The sequence below is a fragment of the Typopeltis vanoorti genome, chromosome 9 (assembly GCF_054136105.1).
Source record: "Typopeltis vanoorti isolate ZY-2024b chromosome 9, IOZ_Tvanoo_1.0, whole genome shotgun sequence".
NCBI lineage: Eukaryota > Metazoa > Arthropoda > Arachnida > Uropygi > Thelyphonidae > Typopeltis > Typopeltis vanoorti.
The window spans coordinates 35,880,920-35,898,519 of record NC_143557.1 but is presented as its reverse complement, the minus strand read 5'-3'; the positions used below and the strand labels follow the sequence as shown (position 1 = coordinate 35,898,519).

The window sequence follows — 17,600 nt, the reverse complement described above, 5'->3', positions numbered from 1 at the left end:
TAAACTATTCTGAATGTTCATTATCTCAAGTTCTACTTCAGCTTGGTTTATTTCAAACAGCCCACTAATTTTATTTAAAATTTCTGTGATGTTCAAGTTTTCTTGAAATGGATTATTGATAAAATATACAATCATTTCAGTTTTATTTAAATCTTGAATTTATTTCTTCCTCAACTAATTCTATTTTACAAATAAATTCTTTTAAATCATAGCAAGCATTTCTTGATTTTGTTCAAAAAATTTTAATAAATGTGGGAGATGTCTAAATTTGCAGTCATTTATATTTTTCTTTAATAAAAGTAAGTATTGGTGGAAAGTTTTTATTGAACTTAACATGCCAATTAAATTTTTATCTCTACCTTGTAACTCTAAATTTAAATTTGCTTAATTACAGAAATGTACTAAAAATGATAACTGTAACAACCATCTTTTATCACTCAATTGTGGATAAATCTCCTTTTTCACCAAGAAAAATTTTTATATCATTATTTAATACAAGTAATCTTTCTAAAAATTGACTTCTGCTGAGCCAGCGAACATTATTGTACAACAGAAGTTCCCTATCATCATCATCTGCCTGTAATTTAAATAACTGCCATTGTAGGGCTTTTCCTCGAACAGAATTTACAATTTTAAATGTAATATCCAAAACATATTTTGTGTTTAATCTTTTAATAAACAGTACTTGTAAGTGAATAATACAGTGGTACGTTAAAAAATCTGGATATTTGTCATCGTTTTTACATAATGAAATGAAGCCTGATTTATTACCTATCATTGCAGGAGCACTATCAGTAGTAATAGACACAAGTTTAAAAAGTGGAAGTTTGTGTTGTTTCACAAATTCATCAAATGCCGAAAAAATGTCGTCTCCCCTAGTCCTTCCCAATAATGGTATAATTTTCAAAAGTTCTTCTTTACTTGAATAATCTTGAAATACCATGCGAATAAATATCATTAACCGAGCAATATCAGAAATCATTTGATTCATCAAATCGTAATGAAAACGCAACACACTGGTGAATGTCTGACATTAACCTCACCTGGAAACTTTTCTCCGGCAATTGGAACTCTTCCTTTCAGCAATTTGAAACCTTGTCTGTGGCCTAGAAGTGGTCTCTCTCTCTCTCTCTCTAGTGACATCTCGAACCGAGAAGCTCCTTTCTGGAAGCGGGAAACTCCTCTCTTCAAGTAACGTGGATCTGGGCAATCTCTCTGATGGTGACTGTGGACCTGGCAGCCTCCTCTCTGACAGCAATTCTGGAACCTGGACCATTTCAGCTTGGTTCAGTCCCTTTTTATTAGGCTTCCTCTGAGACATCGCATGAAGTTTGGCAACCCCCAAAGAATCCGTATGAGTCTTTCATCTTAAGTTTCAAGTTCGGCACGCCTTTTGTTCTCTTCCGCTTTCTTTTGATTGCAAGTTTTCCACCATCGGAAAGTTGTTTGAACTCTTTCTGACTGACTTTGGAGATGTTTACACTTAGAGCCTGCAAGCCTTTCTCATACATACAAGTTTCAATAGCAATCTTTCTAATGCCACCATGTACAGCTTCGGCAACAAAAATATTGCCTTTGTTTTTAACATCCTAACATATTCTTATTAAAGCAGTATATACAGTTAGCTTCAAAAGAGTTATTTACAAAAACATCTAATACAAACTATACTGAGACAAACAAAGTTTATTTTTTTCACAATATTCACAATATTCACATGGGACTCAACCTAAGTAAAAAAAAATGATGTAATGTTGGTCGATTGGTAGAGCCTCTGCTACTAATGGCTCGGTTAAGTAAGTTTGAGCATGGTTAGTAGTTTGAAGCGGAGAGTTGTTCGATGCTGTTGGCACACTGTCCCTCGATGAGTCTTTGGACTCCCTGGAGGTGTCAAATAATAATATTTAAGCTATAATCGAGTTTTTGTACTTTGCTTATAATCGTATTCACTGGGCTCGCTGTTTGACTTCCACTGATCAAATTTAATTCATTCACCTGGACTTAGAAAAGTAAGAAAATTACTGATTTGACAATTTTAACAAAAAATGAATAAACAATAGCAATACACTTAAAGCGAATTAAAAATAATATAATATAATCATAAATAAAATATTATGTTTTTCAGTTTTAATTAAATTTGTAAGTAAGAAGGAATACACAAGAGATCGACCAAAAATCGCTCCATGATCGACGGGTTGAACACCCCAGCCCTAACTTACCTGCTGTCCTGGCATCATTCTATCTCTGGATCCAGCACTCTCTCACATTCTTCTCCTTCCCTCTCTCCTGCTGTTTCTATTCTCTCATCTTCTATCATTCCCATAACTCTCCCTCACTCCTACTGTGATTTGCCTTGCAGTCATCTCTTCCATTCACCTAATCTTATTTTTCACACTCTCATTTTATTCCCAAGACATATCACCTCCTCTTTCATCTCATCTTTCTCTCTCTGCAAGTTAGTCACACTTGCTCACCATTCATCCTCCCAATTAAGACCATCTCTGAAAACTTCACAATTATTCAAACTTTCCACACTCCCCACTCTTATTTTTTCATTCATATTTCGCTCATTATTCTCACACTACTCATTTCTCTAGGTTGAGATTCTCCCACTCGTGACGCAAGGCGGTTATGGTAATCTCTCACTGAGTTCTTCCCATTGCCTACATTTTGTGCACATATGTATTCACCTGCCACATATCCAGAGGTGCAGGACAATTATGCATCAGAGATTTCATAATCTTAAATATTAAAAGAAATACAGTAGTCCCTTATCTGCTGGTTCGCTTTGCATGGTTTCAGTCACTCGCAGCCAACCTTGGTCTGAAAATATTAAAAGGGAAATTCCAGAAGTAAACAGTTCGTATGTTTTAAATTGTGCGCTGTTCTTAGTAGCATGATGAAATCTTGCCCCTTCCTGTTCGGGATGTGAATCCTCCCTTTGACCGATGTATCTGTGCTGTACTGCATACGCTACCTTCTCGTTAGTCACTTATTGACGTCTCTTTTATTAGATTGATTGTTGCAGTGTCGCAGTGCTTGTGTTCAAGTAACCCTTATTTTACTTAATAATGGCCCCAAAGTGCAAGAGTAGTGATGCTTTGTTTAAGGGCAATGGTGAAAGTTCTTGACTTCATAAGGAAAGAAAATAAAAAAATAAAAATAAAAAATGTGAATGGAATCTTATTACTAAGATTCCATTCACATTAAATTCAAATTTTTATTACAGTATATTGTTATAATTGCTCTATTTTATTATTAGTTATTGTTGTTAATCCCTTACTGTGCTTAATTTATAAATTAAGCTTTATCATAGGTATATATAGGGTTCAATACTATCCACGTGGAGGAGGTTGGATCATATCCCCATGGATAAGGGACTACTGTATTTTAATGCTGTAGTGAAACATTGTCATCATCACCACAATGGTAACTTGCAATGTAATACTGTTAATGAAATAAATGTGGAAATTTGCAAGTGGTTTTAATTGGCACAGTTTGAAAACCACTGGCTTACAGCAAGGTGTATCAGTCATTGCAGTGGCTAAATTATATAAACCAGGTGCCCAATAGTTAGTGAGGAACTTTGGGTGAGTTCATATAATAATAAATGATTTTTTGGATGAATTGCCTGCAGTTAAGTGACACTAGGACCAATTTCCTATTTTTTTTCCTTTGCTACTTAAGTAATTATTATTGAAAAGTAGCAAGGATATAGATAAAGAGCACCTTTTACAAACTGTGTTCTTTATAATGTGGCTCCAGCTATGAATGGTTGTAAACCTGTAGTACTTACTGCCATGGCTGGACCGGGAATTTTTTACAAGCATCTGCACCCTGTTCGAGTTGAACCTGCAGCCTTTTGGTTGGAGAGAATATACATAAGCAGTTATTTTTCCCTGTTTCTAAAAATAATGTAGCATGTCCACAATGTATACTATGTATTTCAGTGAAATTAACCAGATCATAATTTTCTTCCCAAAACTGTTAATTTACTATTACAGTGTTAGAAACATTTCTTTGAAAAATATTTCATTCTGCAAAACATGTTCCATTACAACATCGTTTCCAATTTTCATATTTTCAAGCTGGCCTGGTTGGTTGAGTGGTTAGCATATCTGCTCTCAAACCAGTGGGCTGCAGGTTCAAATCACACTGTGCATGGATGTTTGTGATTGTCTTTAGGTGGAAGACAAATTTTAATCACTCAGTGTGAGATCACTACTTTGCTGAGTCTTGAAAAAAGTTACATGTTTGGTCTGTAGAGTGAGGGTTTTGGATTATGTAAAAAACATAAATAAAAATAAGAAATTAATAAATGTAAAAAAAAAAAAAATTATCTAGCATAAAAGGCATCCCTAGATTTATATATATATCAATTCTCCATGACTGGTATCAGAATCAATAGCAGATGGTGTGTGGGGGCAAGTATTAAGAGAGAGTCTTAAATTTTTTTTGAAGAACTGCAGATTGTAGTCGGAGGGGAATATATAGAAGAGGCTATTCCAGAGAGGCTGAGTGGAGATGAAATAGAAGATAAGTGGATAGCAGCAGGCTTGGTGGATTAGCAGATAATCTGAAAATGGATGTTGGAAGGTTGCTGACCTTGTTATTGTAAACTTAGTAGAAATGGAAGAATAAACAGTGCACATATGGTATATTGTTATGAGTATCTCCATGTCTGAAGATCCACCGTGGAAGATTTCGCACAGTACATGTCATCCTTATCCTCAAACTAATTTTTTGACCAAGCAATATGACTACTTCTGCCTAACTCATTATGCTCATTCACCACTTTCCAAACAAAAAAACAAAACACTATTCCTCATATTCTTGCTAACCACTCCCATACACAACTGACAGGTGACCTTTTTTTGCTCTCTCCCATTTTGTCATGTATTAAAAAATTTCTTTTTTAATACATCAATCCACATCAATCCTCTGAAACCTTTTTCCTAACATATGTATCTATTGCAGTGGCGGCCTGTGAAGTTTTAAGTGGGGATGCTGCCTATACAAAATAATTAAAAAAAAATTTTTTTTTTTCCTAATCAGTAACCAATTATTAATAAATAAATCTGTAGATTTATTTATTAATAAATTGGTTACTGATTAGGAAAAAAAGAATTTTTTTAAAAATTATTTTGTATAGGCAGCATCCCCACTTAAAACTTCACGGACTGCCACTGATCTATTGTATCCCCTCTTTTTCACTTATAAACTATCACTCTGTCCTTATAGGGCTTCCACAGACCTGTTGCATGCCTTGGGATCCTCTCTTACTTCATCTCCAAGCAACTAGATCTGTCTACAGTTGTGGCCATAGCAAATCTTTATAAACAGGATTAATAACCTGATCTCTGCTTTGTCATTGTGTTCTTCACTATCCAAGTGATTGCATAAGCTATTTTGTCCACTTTATTAATATGCCCTCAAACTTCAACTTCCTGTCTACCATTATATCAAAATCCCTGGTCTTATCAGTTTCTTGATGTTCAGTTCAGTTGGTGTACATAGCTTGTAATCTTGTCATATCATATTTGCATGACTTTACACTTTTTCCATATTGAACTGAACCATCTGGTGAGATCCCTACATCATTTTTGTTAACTATTATCCCTGCTCCCAGTTTTTCATCATCACCAAATAAAATTTGCCCTCAAGTCATTCTCAGTATCATTAGTTTGCAAATTAAACAGTATTGTTCCCATTAAATTCTTATAGCACACTGTTAGCCTTCACTTCTGGATTCTACTCTTTTTGCAGCTTGGGTTAATTATATTTATCATTTCCTATAGGTTTGTGCTGATTTCTGAAATTAATGCAATGTTATCTGTGTATCTCAAATTTTGAACATCTCCTGAAATGCTGCTGTAAAAATTTTAGAGGATATGGAATCTCCCTGTCTTATCTCCTTTTGTATAGGGATCTTGTTGCTTTCTATTTGTGGTCTTTCCATTTCTTTTAACAGTTCCAGGTATTCATTTGGTATGGATTGATTTTCTTGAGTTTCTATTATTGCAGAAGTTTTAATGCTGTCAAAAGCATTTTCATAATCTATAAATGCTAAACAAAAGAGGTTTTTGATATTCTTTTGTTTTTTTCATGATTTGACTCAGTGCATGTATATGGTCGATTATACTATATCCTCTTCAGAATCCAGCCAGATGGATTCCGAAATGTTCTACTGGTTGTTTTAAATCCAGAATAGGTGTTATTCTGTTAGTTATTGTTTTTGTAAGTATTTTAAAAATCATCATCACGATAATTACGGATCGATTCTCATAGAAAGGCTTATACGTTGATTATACATGATTATTAATTAACTTAAGAAATTCACACAGTGCTGTAACGAGGGTATGAAGCACCTGTGGCAAGTGTCTAACTTGCACTGCCACCCAAAAATTTTGAAAAATTTAAATCTAAGTTATATTTTACTAAATGCAATATGTTAAATACTTGCTAATAACCCCATCAAAATGAGTTGCCTGTAAATCCAATTATGTATTTGTATAAATAAATAATCTGTTAAATAAGAACAAATTTTTATTCATATTCTATGACAAATGGATTATAGAAATACACAACATAAGTATAATAAAATAATATAATAAAAATATAAATATAAATAAGTTCAGCATATTTTATGAAGAAATTTTTCTAGTTTTTTTCATTTGCAAACACGTCTATTATATCGTCATAATTTAATATTTTTGCAATATCTTTTTCAATTGATATTATAGACATGTTTGCCAATCGCTCTTGTCCAATAGAAGAACGAAGGTACAATTTTCAATTTGTTAAACGAACGTTCGCAGGAAGCTGTTGTTACAGGCATTGTTATGAAAATCCTTAATTCTATGTCTAGATTTGGATACTTGTTTTGTAGTGAGAGTTCGTAAATTTTTGCAAGATTTGAAAAGCGCCCATATCGCCTACATTTTCAAAAACTTCCATGGCTTGATATTTGCTCCCAGAAAAATACTGGCCAAGGATATAATGATCTAGGTTGAACGCAGGATCCGCCACTTTCCAAACCACATTGCCAACAATATTAGATTGGATGTAACTTGTGTTCTCACCAAAGCAAGACCACCAAAAACCAACATTTCCAATAGTGAATATACAGCTCTGCAGGAAATGAAGAAAAACAAAGAAATAGTAATCACCAAAGCAGATAAGGGAAACTCCACCGTAATACTCAACCAAACGGACTACACAGGTAAGCTTAATTCTCTATTATTAGATTGGGCTACTTACCTCCCAATTGAATACAATCCCACCAACTCACAAATCAGAAAACTCCATAGGCTCCTTTAGAAGGTCACTTCTTGGCCTGTAGAAGTTACTAACAAATTAAATCTATACCCCCCCCCCATATATATGAACTCCCAAAAATACATAAAGAAAATGTGCCATCGCGTCCCATAGTGGATGGCATTGATTCCCCCACATACAAATTAGCTAAACATTTGGCCAAAGCACTCATGCACAATACTGGCAACATACCATCACACACACAAAAAAAACTCAGACCACTTTAAAGCCAGCATAGAAAACCTTACACTCCAACATACTGACATAATGGTCAGTTTTGACGTCTCCTCGTTATTCACAAATGTCCCACTCAAACAAACATTAGAGTGACACACTAGTCACCTGTCAGCCTGGTGGAACATTGGTTTTCTCAGTTTATAGAAAACCCACCCATACAGGCAGATACATTCACCAACAATTCCCCCCCCCCCCCCTCAAATTTTTTTTTTGGGGGAAGGGGGATTGTGTCCCTACATCCAAGGCACCTCGGTAAAAATTGCCAAAATCTTTAAAAAACATGAGTTGACCTCTTGTTACAGTACAGCCCATATAGAAAATTGGCATCCCTTATCTGCTCCACTGAAGACCGACCACTTCCCCTAGACCTACCTGGTGTATACCAGGTCCCTTGCAGCTGTAAGCTGTCCTACTTTGGCCAAACAGGCAGGACTGTGAATATCAGAATTTCAGAACACAAGGACTACATCCGTTTTCACCAGTATAGCCACTCTGGTCATGCAGACCATGCTCTGGATACACGCCACAGAATCCCTTGGAAGAAAGACACGATAATACAGCATAGCAAGTTCAGATTTAAAAGACTTTTCATTGAATCAGCCTCAGCCCTAAGAAACATGCCAAACCTCAACAGATTTGGTTGCATGAGATTGCCCCAAATTTAGGAGACGTACATGCGACCTTCAGCCCAACAGACAAGCATTGCCCGCTAGGGGGCATCATCAGGACTTTTAGGAGAAACAATAGCTTCCTTACTTCTTCCTCATTTACTGTGTGTAGTGCATGTGTCTTTATTTTAAGTTCCTTTGAAGATGGCAACGTGACATTGTCGAAATATATATTAAAGTTTAATTTAATTTATATTCTATTGTACGTTGTGAATTCCTTAAGTTAATTAATAATCATAGACCATATTGGTCTGTTTTGGTCTTATTATCCATCTAATATCCTCTTTTGAGGCTTACCTAGCCTTCTCTTTCCATTTGGTCTATACAGAACTGACAATAAGCTAATTGCTATGTAATTTCTGGCTTCTTCTTTATCACCTTTTATATATATATTAATGAATGTTAATGTTGCATTATTCCAGATTGTAGGTATTTTCCCTTTATCAATACATAAGTTGATGAGGTTTGTTAGATGTTTTATTAATTAATACTTCGCCATCAATCTTTATTAACTTAATATGGATTTCATCTTCTGGAGCTTTTTCATTTTTCATTTAGTATATAGCTTCATGTACTTCTTTGTAGATTATTGGTAATTCAAAATTATTTTCAGTATTAGAATTACTTCTATTATTCTGTATGGTGTTATCTGATTCATCTTTATAAAGTTCTTTGTAAAATTTTCTCAGTGTTTTGATAATTCTTTTTGGATTTCTTATTACTGTACCATTATTTTCTTTTATGCTATTAACTGTTTGTTTCCAATCAGGCTTAGAATTTTCATATTTTTGTTATTTATTTTTGTTTGATTTTTCTAGTGTTATAAACTCTGATTTGATGTCTCTTTTCCTTATAGTTTTGCATAATTCTGAGTATTCTATTTTTGAAGTAGAGTTTTTATCTTGTTTTATGTCTTCTCTTTTTCATCATGTTTATGGTTTCTTGTGACATTTTTTTTTTATTCTTTGCTGATGTACTCTTAAAATTATTTGCACATGTTGTTATGCCTGTTATTGCTTGATTTAGTTTATCAATATCTTCAAAAATGTTTATTTTATGCAATTTTTTATTTATTGCGTTTCTATATTTTTGTTTTTCAATTATTATCTTAGGGTTTACATCTAGGGGACTGTTTCAAGAAATTCATTTTAATTCTTGAATAAAAATTAGAAAATTATTTTTCTAATTTTTATTTAGATAAACAGTGAATTATATCATTTAGAAACCAGGTTATGATCATACCTGCTGGCAATGCCATTGGCAGAAATGGGAATGCATTTGTGCAGTAGTGTTGCAAGGTTCAAGAAGTATACCAAAGACTTATTGTCAATTCTCATAGTATGCAAGTTTATCACCATGTCGTAAAATGAGTAAGAAAATCAGAACTCCCTTCTCCAGTTGTTGAGTGCATTGCGATAAAATTTTTGGATATCAAGAAAGTTCGCCTGGCTGAAATTTATTGGCAAGTTTGAAGTGTATGGAGAAAATGCCATGAGTAAAAGTGTGGTGTAGGACCTGGTGAACGAAAAGTTTGGAGCAAACGTCAGATTTACCATTTCTGAATTGAATACACATTTCAATCACATTTTTAGTTCTTTACTATATGAACTTGCCACAGAACGAACATTCCATATTGCAAAAATAGCGGGCTGTAAACAGGTCACTGTTTACAACCCGCTATTTTTCCGATGAGATACCACTGAAGCCAAATTTCCTGAAGGAAGCTTGAGATCTGAGATGAAAGAATTGCCATAGAACTTTTAGTGAAAGACTTTTGACTGAATGTGCAATACAGAGCCTTTATAAGTTACACACTTTTGTGTAGTCCCTCTTATAGTTGTTATACAAGGACGTCTAAGATTTTTGTTTAATAGTGATAAGAAGTGTCCTCAAGAGAGTCAGTTGGCATGTTGGAAACTGATATCAAATTTGTAAAAATAACTCTAATCTCTTTGCAAGTAAACTAGGAGTTTAATAAGTTGAATTTGTAAGCAGAGAGTTAATAGGTTTTTGAGTTAAAGAGATTAATTAATGTTGAAGTAAAAAGGTTCTAATTTGTGCTAAAGAATTTTTATAGATGGATAGAGAAAGCAATCTCCCTATTGTGTAATTCTTGTATATTTCATAGTAATGTAAATAAAATATGTTTTGATTTTTTTTGTTAAAGGAGTGCCTGATTGTTTATTTTTACAACTGCACTGTTCCTAAATAAATCGGACTTGTGAGCGGGAAACTAAGTGATATAGCCGAAGCGTAAAGTTAAGTAAAAGAATAGACCACGACTGTTTGTGTAAAGTTTTATTGAAGGAATTTGTGTTAGAGAGAGAAATCTGCCAGCTGTATTATTGAGTTTTATGCTAATTATATGATATTAGTGGCACAGTCTAAATTAAATAAATTTTCTAGTATCTTAGGCATAAGACTCGTAGTGCAAAGGGTAGATAAACATAATATGTAATAATATAAGCAAGAAAGATTCAGAGAGAGAAAGCGTGCACAGCTAATTAGAATAAAAATAAATAGATATTACTAATATAGGCAGAGTAAGAAAGGAAAATATATATAGAAAAAACGTGTAGAATAGTAAAGATAATAAAATAATGCATATACAATTTACAGATAGTTTGGGTCTCCCTTTATGAGTCTTTGGATTCCATGGAGGTGCTCCGTACAGAAATAATCAATAACAATGTATTATACGAAGTGCACGCGTGTGTCTGTGTTAAAGAAGATTATCTGGGAACATTGCTTTAGAGACCAAACATGATGTGCTGCATCAAGCAAATTCAGACTCTAAAAAAGTGCATATAATTTAAAAAAAAAAAATTTTTTTTTAACATATGTAGTTTTGTTTTTTGTCTGTGTATGTCCTTTTCTTGTGCCTTCTTAAAATGTTACATTCCTGCCTGTCCATACTTAGTTATTGCTCTCCATTGTTCACCATTATTGAGAACAATAACATTTATATACTACTATTTGTGGTATTAAAGATGAGTTTGAGAACAATAACGTTGACTCTCGATTAGTTAGTTAAACAAGATTTTGCAGCTGTCCCTGATCTCCTTTCATGTTGCACTTTAATGGAATAATTTACAGCACAAAGAGAAATAATGAAACGAGTTTAATCGATTTCAGTATTTCATCCCAGTCAAAGAGACATAATACACACAAAAAGGCACGTGTAACAATAAGTGGGGAAAATGAGGTAGAATGAATAACATTAAGTATAGGCTGTTTTTTTAGGTCTGCTGCAGATTCAAAAGAGGCTTTCAAGTATGGAGTTGCAGTTTTCTTCCATCTGATTCTGTGCAAGTTATCCAAGGCATGATCTGATTGACCATAATTGTGGCAACATCTGTCAGGAGCTCTCCCAGTCTGACTATAACATGTGGTTTGAAAGCAGCACAGCAGTTACTGTATTTGCTGGCATATAAGACACGCCCCCTTTTCATACACATTTTTTAGGGAAAAAAAGATTTTTTAGATCCTCTTCCTGATTCTGCCAAGTTCTTATCATTTTCTCAGTTGGGGCTGGTCTGAAATGTCTCTCTGCAGCCCTATTTCCATGTTCTTTAGCATACGCAATCATGCGTAGCTTGTATGCAATATTGTAGCAATGCTGCCGTTTTTTAGCTATAATTTGCCAAGAAATGTAGAGAAAGTTTAACGGCAGAAATTTATCACTATTCACAACAACAATTGGAAAGTTTAAACAAACAGGAGCATCGCTGTGATCTTCGATGACAGTGCATGCACATCCACTGAACATGTAACTGGAATGCTCTCCCACACCGCAAGGAAGCAAGAAAGAAATCACATAACTCGTAACAGAGAAAATTTCCAGAAATGAAATTAATAAAAAACTGAGTATCGGCATATAAGACACACCCTGTTTTTCAGACCTATTTTCAAAGAAAAAAAATGCATCTTATATGCCGACAAATACGGTATATTTTTTCAGAGTTCTGGCTATTTTTTTTTTCTTAAGTGTCTTAGATATAGGAAATAGTAACGATATTACTGTAGTCTTTATGTTGAGAGGGATGTGAGAGGATGGAAGGGACAATTTCTAGTTTTTTGCATTGTAATCATTGGAGGGAGGTTTCATGAATAAAGGCAATTTCTGCTTAAGGGAAGCTTGGGTGGAACAGAGGTTGGAGGTTCTGTGGACAAGGGTTTTGATGACACCATATTTGGGGGTGGGGGAGTTTATGTATGTATGTATCTACCTGTATGGGTGGGATTTCTGTAAACAAAGAAGGAAAGGGTGACATTGGACAGATGTGATTAGAGTATCTAAAAAAGGCAAACTGTTTTTTTCAAGAGTGAACTGGATTCTGGGGCATTGACAGTTGAAGTGGGGGGAGAAAAGAGTCTATCCTATGAGTTGTATTTGCAGCTTTTTTTTTTTGTGGTCCTTGAACTTTAGCTTCTTATCTACTAAAACTCTAAAATCCCTTGCCTGATCAGTTTTTCTTCTAGCATAATCTCGACAATATAATATCACACTGGATATCTCATTATATCAAAATGCATAACTTTACATTTACTAGCACTGAACTGATAGACATTTTTACGTGCCGTCTGAGCCATGTTGCCAAATATAGAACACATCATCAATATATTTTAACCAAATTAGAAGGTTTGAGACTGGTAGTATCAAGAGCATTTTTTTCAAAATGCTCCATATATAAATTGGTCAGGGGGGCAAGAGGGGAGAGCTCATGGAATTACCTCTGTCTGTTTCTTAGTAATGTTTGCCTTTAGTTTAGAATTACACTACTCCAGAAACAAATACAGTAATCTGCCATTCATCCAACCTTCAAAACAGTGATCCTTCAATTAACTGACCTATGGTCAAACACCACGTTATTGTACTTCACTTATCCAATCCTTCAGTTATCAGAATAGCAAGTTGCCTTTGCACTGTGTTGAATAGACAGTACTGTATATAGATGCTATAGTCATCAGAACAGCAGTAAGTGCATTGCTGTTCTCATGACTGCATATAAAATTATATAAAGTCTTCAAAACCATATCAGATATTCTTCTGAATAACCATTTTGAATGTAAGTATTGTCTGTTTGGATGAAGATTAGACAGCATGCATTAAGAAAAGGGCCAAACTAGATGTGAGCCACTTTTTGGTACCCGGATTGGCTTGCTTGGATTCCCTTTGGTGACATGTTTTGGAGTTTTTATCGATTGGCTTTGGAAAACAGTGATGTTGTTCGCTTAGGTCAGGGGTCGGCTAATAGGTGATCAGCAACCTGAGAAATGTTTCTTTTAAAAACAATCCACTACAGATAGCTTCTGATGTTATAACTTAAACTGCAAGCCTCTCTCTTGCATCATGTGAAACATAAACCTTATCTAACACATGATTTTCACATAATTCATTTCCTATTATCTAATTTATTAAGGATAGTGTTCGTCTTGACTCTGGTGAGAAACTATGTAAACAAGAAATATTATTCTATCCCTTGGATTATGTTTTTACAATACAAATAACTCTCGTTACACATGTAGTTATATGCAGTTTCGTTATTATGGTACATAAGGGCTACTGCTGTTTCCTCTACAAGGTGTAGAATGCATGCATGTTGTTTCCTACCATCATCTACTATGCTCAGTGGCTCAGTTTCCATTTTATGTCCTTATTGGTCTATGCGGTATTTGTTTTTATTGTAAATGACTTCTATGTTCTCCGAGCATTGTGTCTGGCAAGAGAAAAACAAGGGGAAACTAAAATGCAAATAAAGACCAACTGAAAAAAAAGGCTTAGAAAATCCCATTCTTCAGAAGCGAAGTTGTGCGAAAAAGGTGAACGTAGCATTGACACTCAAAGGGCATGGGACCAAATGATCCTATGGTGATAATGGATGATGTAATTCACAAGAGTGTTCTATTGTCCACAATTAGTAATCCAATTGAGAAAATGGAAAGGATGCTGACTATATGGATCAATCAGCAGAACTTGCCGTTGTCTTGGGCGGTAAAATGAGAGTAGGCAAAAAAATTTGTATGAAGATCTCACAAAAGATAAAAAGCAAGTGATACCTTTTGCTACAAGTTGTGTGTGTGTGGGGGGGGGGGTTTGACCACTATAAGAGTTGCTGTGTGTTCCCCAAACTCAGTATGACTAGAGAGGCTGCAACTGAAGAATTTCAAAGCAAAGATAGCAGGAGGAAGTTACAATCAGAACTTGAAAACTGCAAGTCAGGTTTCCATTGTGAGATTCTTGAAAAAAAAAAAGTAGTTTTCAGCCTCCTATAAGTCTTTAACTTCTGCGTGCTAGATAAAGATGTGATTATGATGTGTTGATCTTGAAAATAAAGAACTACTTTAATAGCTGTTTTATACATGCTAAATATTTTATTTACTACTCTTATTCCTTAATATGTATAAAAAAAAAGGCGTGTTTTTGATTAAATTAATCTTGAAAGATTGGAATCTTGTCACAGCCTCTGTCATTCCATGTTATGAATCTCCCTTTTTATGCATTTTCAATATTTTTAGATTTTTATGTGAGTTTTCCTACGGTGTTTTGATTCTTTTTAATGTGTTACCAGTCATGTATTTTTCTGGACTGAATTTGATTGTTCTTAGTTTCACAGCCACATAACAATATAGGAAGAATATACTAAATAAAAACTTTTTTAGGTATAATGGTTCATGAATATCAACTGCAGATTCTCATGAATGCAACCCCTGCATATAACAAGTTACCTGGATCTTGTAAATGTGTAGGTACTGTTAGATTTATTTTGTGTGTCTGTCCATATGAGAGCTTTCTTTCAAAGATTTGTCAAGCCATCTCAATTTCATTTCACTTTGGATATTTTCATGTCCAAAACTTAGTAGAACAATGTAAACATGTGTTTAAAAATTTGTAGTTACTATAAATGTATAATTTATAATATATAGATTACATAACAAACAATTTAACCTTGCATTGCTAACATTATAATTTATACGATCATGACTAAACATTCTCTTCATTTTCGTTTAATTTGTAAGGTATGCTGCTGGCCCTTCTAATAACTTCAGTCAAGATATTCTCAGTAAGGGTCATTGTTTGTCATATTGTATTGTTGATGACTGCCCAGAGACAACATATAAAAGGTACGACTAATTAGTAAAATGGTATAGCATTTTTGGTAACGATTTTCACATTCCATTCATGTTTTCCCTATTGGGAAAATACATGGTATTAAGCAGCAAATCTTGCTTCCTCAACTTCATAACCTCAATCTTCATATAACATCTATAATGTAATGCTTATAACTTTTTGTGCAGGTGATTAATGTTAAAAAAAAAAATGCAACATGTTTTCCCTCCACAAAAAATAACAACAATATCATGATATCAAGAATGCCAAAACCCTTAGTGTGCAGAGCACTGCAGCAAAAGGTAAACATAGTAAGATAAATTTTCCAAACAACCTTTCATCATAAAGTTTGATATTGCACAATTCTAATTTTTAAAAATATTGAAACCTCTGTGTAATTTTTAAATAAGTAAATCCAAATTGTAAATTTTATGAGTATTATCTTTCTGGCATTAAATCAATGTTAGCAATCCAGGGTTAATTATTATTATGTGACACCTCCAAGGACTCACAGAAAGTTACTCCACTCCACTAGTTAACGGTCTTTCATACTACTTAATACTCTCGTCGCGATGGGAGGAATCTTTATCTGGACGATTTCAATCGAAGGTGAGTTAGCCGATCTCATATGGAGGTAGCAGGGTTTTTTCTCCCGGAAACTCGGGTTTTTCATCCCGCATACAGACAAATTGGCCCTTCAGAACACACGCAATTTACAGACAAAAATACTAGTTGTGGTGGAGGTGGGCAGTAGATGGCGTTGATGAAGATTATTCGTAGTAGAGGTTCGGTGTAGTGGTTGAGACAGTTGTAGGTGTCCTCCTGCGATGAGTCTTCGGACTCCTTGGAGATATCAGGAATAATAATAATTCTACTACACACAACTACTATCAATGCGATCTACCACCTATCACCACCACCACTGACAGTATTTTTTGTCTGTAAATTGTGTGTTTGGAAGGCCAATTTCTGGATTGAAAGAGTTGTGTATGTGGGATGAAAAACTTAAGTTTCCAGGAGAAAATTATGCTACCTCTGTATGAGATTTGCTCACTCACCTTTAATGTTCCTTATGTTGATCTTCTTTAATATGGCTTGAAAGTTAACATTTTATTAATAAAAATGCACAGAATACATTATAAAAGAAACTTTTTCTGATGGAAACAAATGTTTTTTACCAAATTATACACACACAAACTTAAAAATGGAACTGGAGTTGGTTCTACACTTTAACAATGGAACTAAAATTGGTTCTACACTTTAGTGATGCACAAATACACCTTCTTTTATTCTCTCTCTCTATGATGATGACAGCTGTCAAGAGAGCACTCTATTTCAGAGAAACCTAAATTGTCCTCACCTCAGTAGCATGTGGGTTCTTGTTTGTCTTGATTACACTTTTCAACTCTCTAGTCATATTGTCAACCAGTTTGTGATAATAAATCAGGTATTTTGAAGTATTATTCTTCACCATGACATGCCAATCCATGGATGCTGATTACTGAAGTCATATTCATTTTAACATTAAACATTAACAGACTAGAATTGTCTGTTAATGTTTAAATTCTGTGATCTCTACTGACTGCCTGTGATACTTATGCAAAAATTCTATGCTAATAAAGATTTTTACGCGAGTTTTCCTCCTGTGTTATGATTCTTTTTAATGCATTCCCAGTCATGTATTTTTCTGGACTGAATTTGATTGTTCTTAGTTTCACAGCCACATAACAATATAGGAAGAATATACTAAATAAAAACTTTTTTTAGGTATTATTATTATTATTATTATTATTATTATTGTTATTCAGGCCTCCATGGAGTCAAAAGACTCATTGTGCGAGGTCCTTCCTAAGAACATAAAGTCTGTCAAGATTCATTGAGGGGAGGTCCCCCTTAAGAAACACAAAGTCTATCATACCACTCATTATCTGTTCTCGCTCTCACCACTCCATCAGGCAATGCATTCCACGGTTCAACCACCCTCCACGCAAAGAAACCACTCCTCACCCTCTTGCTCACAGTTTCCTTTCATAACTTCCGGAGATGGCCTCTTGTCATCACTCCTTCCCACTGTTCAACCAAGCGAAAGAACTCCCCAGTGTCAACCCTGTAACCACCTCTCAGCAGTTTAAAATTCTCAATCATATCACCTCTCCTTCTTCTATCCACCAAACTCTGCAGTCAACATTCCCTCAGCCGATCCTCATAACTATCCTTGTACAGTCCTGAAACCATCTTTGTCATCCTTCTTTGTATCCTTTCCACAGTTA

General features: G+C 34.5%; 1 protein-coding gene across 5 annotated transcripts in view; it reads left to right on the top strand.

Annotated features, from left to right (window-relative positions):
* LOC150102970 (axin-1-like) overlaps positions 1-17,600 on the top strand; it is a 261,055-nt gene that overhangs the window by 35,910 nt on the left and 207,545 nt on the right. For 4 of the 5 annotated variants that reach the window (XM_090398570.1, XM_090398572.1, XM_090398568.1 and 1 more), the window contains exon 2: positions 15,240-15,344. The exons of the other annotated variant lie outside the window; for it this stretch is intronic. The gene's annotated coding sequence lies outside the window, so the exon portion shown is untranslated. The remainder of the gene's footprint in view (positions 1-15,239; positions 15,345-17,600) is intronic. 5 annotated transcript variants of the gene reach the window in all.